The sequence below is a fragment of the Echinops telfairi genome, unplaced genomic scaffold, assembly GCF_000313985.2.
Source record: "Echinops telfairi isolate 266 unplaced genomic scaffold, ASM31398v2 ScPeMD7_443;HRSCAF=831, whole genome shotgun sequence".
Taxonomy (NCBI): Eukaryota; Metazoa; Chordata; class Mammalia; order Afrosoricida; family Tenrecidae; genus Echinops; species Echinops telfairi.
In genome coordinates this window covers 26,826,261-26,831,352 of record NW_022104341.1, presented here as the reverse complement: position 1 = coordinate 26,831,352, position 5,092 = coordinate 26,826,261, and the positions used below count along the sequence as shown (strand labels likewise).

The 5,092-nt window shown below is 43.5% G+C and overlaps 1 protein-coding gene across 2 annotated transcripts in view; it reads right to left on the bottom strand.

The window, feature by feature from the left end:
- The window catches only part of GLMN (glomulin, FKBP associated protein), a 37,357-nt gene that overhangs the window by 26,119 nt on the left and 6,146 nt on the right, over positions 1 to 5,092 (bottom strand). The gene's annotated exons all lie outside the window — the stretch shown is intronic.

Below are 5,092 nucleotides of genomic sequence, written 5' to 3'. Positions count from 1 at the left end.
CCCTAACCCAGTATGTCTCAAACTCACTGCCATCAAGGCAATTCCAGCTCATAGTGACCCTGTAGGGAAGAGTAAAATGGGCTCTGTGGGTAACTCTTCTTGGGAGTACCAAACCTTATCTTTCTAAGTTGATGGTTTTGAACTGCTGACCTTGCAATTAGCAGCCCAATGCATACCCCACCAGGGCTCCTAAACCAATGACTCAAACCAAACCAAACTCGATGCCACTGAGTCAATGCTGACTCATAGTGACCCCCTGTGGGTTGCTGAGACTCTAACTGTTGTAGGGAGTAGAAAGCCCAGCTTTTCTCCCTCAGAGCTGCTTATGGTTTCAAACTGCCAAGCATGTGGATTTCAGCCCAACGTGTAACCACTACACCACCAGGGTTCCCAGAAATCAATGACTAGTGTCCTTGTAAAAAAGATACCAGACATTGAGACAGTTCTAGATGGAAGATGGTCATGTGACAAGAGGTAAGTCAAGGGCTATCTGGGTTAACAGAAGCTGGAAATGATCTTTCCCTAGAGCCTTTCAGAGAGCTCACCCCTGTTGAGATCTCAAATTCAGACTTCTGGCTTCCAGAACTATGGGAAACTATAACTGACCCAAGCCACGGTATTTTCCATTGCTTCACATAGATGTGAAAGTTGGACACTGAATAAGGAGGACAGAAGAAGAATCGATGAATTTGAAATATGGTGCTGGAGAATGTTGAAAGTACTACTGAAGGCTAAAAGGCCAGACCAGTCCGTCTGGGAAGAAGTACGGCCAGAGTGCTCCTTAGAGGTAAGGATAGTAAGACTTCATCTTGCATGCTTTGGACATGCTGTCAGGAGAGGCCAGTCCCTGGAGGAGGACATCAAGCTATCTATGTAACAGGGCAGTGAAAACGAGGGAGGGACTCAACGTGAGGAACTGCCACAGTGGCTCTGCAGCAACAGGCTCAAGGTTAGGAACAACTACGAGGATGGGGCCGGACGGGCAGTGTTTCATTCTCTTACACATAAAAGGCTTGCTGAGGGTTGGAACCTACCCCATGACACCTGATAACAACAGCTATTTCTATTATTTTCAACTACACACTGAGGTACCCAGCAGCCCCCAGAGATGAACGTACCTGTCCATCAAAACGTATAGACAGTCGTTCAGACTTTCACTTCAGGAGAAAGACGAGACTGTTTACTCCCGTAAGGAGTTCCAGTTCAGAAACTAGCAGGGCAGTTGCCCTGTCTCATAGGGCTGCTTTGATTTGGAATCCACTAGATGGCAAAGGATTTTGAGGTTCTGTGTCTTTTTGGCACATGGCATTTATATTCTAGCATTCATTTTGTAAAAATAAACAAAAAACAAACACCCCACAGATCTAGGAAGAAAACAAAAAGACACATGATACCCCTTTCCTGCCACCCGATCCCCACCCAACACCCACACACACACAGTCTGGTAAAATAATAAATACAGAGTACAGGGCATAGCAGAATCGTCACCTCCACCAAGGGAAGGCAGGACAAGGGTTGCAGCAGAGGCAGTAGTTCCGACTTGAGAGACAATAGAGGTCTGCCAGGCATTCACAGGAATGAACTTCATTGGGCAGAAAATACGTCCATCCGTAAAACAAAATGGGAAGAGGTAACCAAACCCTGGAGAAATACCAGTGGGATATGATGGGGTATGTGAACACCCAATTCACAAAAGAGGAAATACTATCTGTTCAAGTCTTTGAAAACTTCTCTACTGGGCATTTTAGTGTTTGTCTTATGAATCTACATCTGTAGATATTACAAATCTATAACACAAAACAAAACAAAACTCACTGCCAGCAAGTGGATTCTGACTCACAGTGACCCCATAGGCTACGACAGAATTGCCTCACAAATTTTCGAGACAATTACATAAGTCTTTACAGGAGTAGAAAGCCCTATCTTTCTCCCAGAGAGTGGCTGGTGGTTAAGAAATGATGACCTTGCAATTAGCAGTCCAATTCATAACCACTCTACCACCAAACTCCCTAGAAGACATTGCCAAATGTCCCCAGCCTATCTGATGTCCTGTCGTTTTCTTCTATTTTCTATGTGGCTTGAGTTTAATATTTAGGTCTTTACTACTGAGGAATATATTACATTGTAAGGTTATTAATCCTCTCAAATTATTAAAAATTTAACCCACCATTACTTATTAAATAAGCCTATACAAGCTTTTAAAATTTAACTACCATAGTTCCCAGTGGACTCTACTTTTCCAATTAAGCCCTTACTTCCTTTTCCATAGGTCTACTTGCATCTCGTGATTCTCTGAATAATTAACGCTAATAGAAATCCCAGGGCTGCGCAGGCCTCGAGGTAACCAGACAGTATCTAAAGGCCTCACGGTTTTGGTTTGGGAGGAAAGCAGATGGTGAAGAGTTCTGGGGACGAGGACTACACACTTGCTGACTACTCACAAGCCACCCCATTGAGTGCTCACAACCCTATGGAGGACGGTTATTTTCCCAGCTTACAGACGCGAACGTCAAAGCTGGCCGTGAGTGACACACCCCATGTCCAAAAAGTGCCGCCTAGCCAGAATTTACACCAAAGTTCATATAACTCTAAAGCCAAACCAAAAAAAAACACCCAAATCCAGCACCACTAAGCTGATTCCCACTCATCATGACTCTGTATAGGGTTTCTGACCCTGTAAACCGTCACAGGAGCAGAAAGCCTCACCTTTCTCCCGAGGAGCGCCTGGTAGGTTTGCAGTTTGCAGCCCATGAATAAGCACTGTGCCACCAGATCTCCTACATCCAGATCCACTGATCCAAGCTTTTCCCACTTCCCCCAAGGTTCCCCACCAGGGGCGATTTGGACCCTGCCCAGAGGGCATGTACCAACATCTACTCTGGAGGCAGTTTTAGTAGCCATGGCTCTGGGTAGGAGGGGCTACTACAGGAAAAGGCCAACTTTCCTACAGTGCCTAAGACTAAATGTCGCCTACAAAAATGACTATCCTCTTCAAAGTATCAACAGCACCAAGGTTGAGAAGCTCTGTACACATTAGTCATAGGGCTTAAAAAAAAAAAAACATACACAAAGCAGACCAACAGTAAATCTTAATTAAGATAGCGTCACTTCACAATAAAATCAAGTTGGGGTCAGTTTTAAATATTGTCATTTCACTAAGTAAATCTTTACATTTAGCAGCGCACACATTACACTGGTGATTCTGAAGTTATTGAGGGTAAGCCACATATTAGGGGTTTAGAAGCATGCTAAAAATAAAGTGCTTATGCAAAAACAACTGGGTTAAGCTTTCCTTCTCCCTCTGGCTCACTGATGCCATCCTGACCCCTATTTCTCTGGCGGACCTCTTCCTCTCTCCCAGCTCCTTCAATGAGGGATTCCCTGTGTACAGGACTTCTAAGACCGTGTATCTTTATGGGAGCAGATAGCATCACCACAGGGGCTGCTGGGTTTGAACTGCTGACCTTGAAGTTAGCCCAATAGAAATGTTGAATTTAAAAGGTAGTCCTATTTTTCTACCGAGCTCCAAACCTTGCTTTTCAACTATCTGCTGCATTTTACAGTAAAATCATTTGGTAAAGTAAAATCGTTTTGAATTCTGTTCAGGATATCATATATTATCCTCTCAGAAGCTAGAAACCCAGCCATCTTTGATATCTTACCCTCTCTCATCCCCAAAAGCATTCAGACTCTTCCAATTCAACTCAGAACATCTGGGCAAGTGCTTACAGGGCGTGAACGGGAAGTAAAGCAAAGTGGTTAGGGCCAGGCTGCATAGCCAGTCCCTTTCCTTATTTCCAGAGTGGGTTTGGATTCTGGAGAGGCTAACGAATTCATAGATGCAAAGCACTTAACAGGGAATTTGGCATAAAGTAAATGCTCAATAAATTAAGTAAAATTATCATTTTACTTTAATGCTCAATAAATTAAAGTAAAAAGGGTTAAAACAACAGCTCAAAATTTGCTTTATTTGGGGCTACAAAGATACCTTAAACACAGATCAAAAACAATTACTACATATTAAACAAAATGACCTCATTTTGCTAAAAATGAAGAAAGTTAGGGGTAAGCCCTGAACTGCTGATTAACAGATTATGATCAAAGAGTTTTAGGAGGTCCCAAATCCAGTCAAGGTGCCCTGTAAAGAATCAGAGGTACCTTGTCTAGACTGTGACACCCACAAAGAAAAGTTTTATATAAATTAGTAGTATTATAAATGAAAAAATAGCAAGTTCCCCCGCCCAAAAAAATCAACCCTAATTAATAGAAAAAAAATTGTTAAAAATGCTTTTTCTTGAATTCCTAAGAAAAGCAGAAAAAAAATCTTGAACCTGGCGCTATCGCATCAATACGGATCACGGTGGCCCATGCCTTAGAGAACTGATCTACTGGTTTTCTTGGCTATAACTTTAGAGAACCAGATCACTGGGCCTTTCTTCCACGGTGCCACTCAGGGTCCTTATCATCACAAGGAGACCAAAGATACCAAATTGTGGAGTTAGTCTTAAACATTGCACCCCAGAAAAAGGTGTCCCTGATCCACAAACAAGACCCACTTCCACTGAGAAAAAGGATTTCTCGCATTACCTTAGCTGAATAATAGTCTATAGCAAGCCTGTTGCTGCCGAGTCAATTCTGACTCTTTGTGACCCTAAAAAAATCACTGCCATAGAGTCAATACTGACTCACAGCAACCCCGTAGGGCAGGGGAGAACTGCTCCTTGGGTTTCCAAGACTGCAACTCGTTATGGGAGTAGAAAGCCTCATCTTTCTTCTGTAGATGGGCTAGTGGTTTCGAACTGCTGATCTTAAAGTTAGCAGCCCAGCCCAGTGAGTTACTACTGCACCACCGGGGCTCCAATAGTGACTCTACAGGACAGAGAATTGCCCCATATGGCTGTCAGATTGACAGACGCAAGCTGCCACAGCACTGAGTGGCTGGTGGGGTCTATCCAACCTTTAGTTTAGCAGCTGAGCCCTTTACCAGTACCCTCCCAGAGTTCCTTCTGCTTCTATGGATACATATAAAATAGTGCTTTGCTTAAAAGTTGGCTTTTCCCAGACATTGGGGGCGTCCAACAGAGCAGCAGGG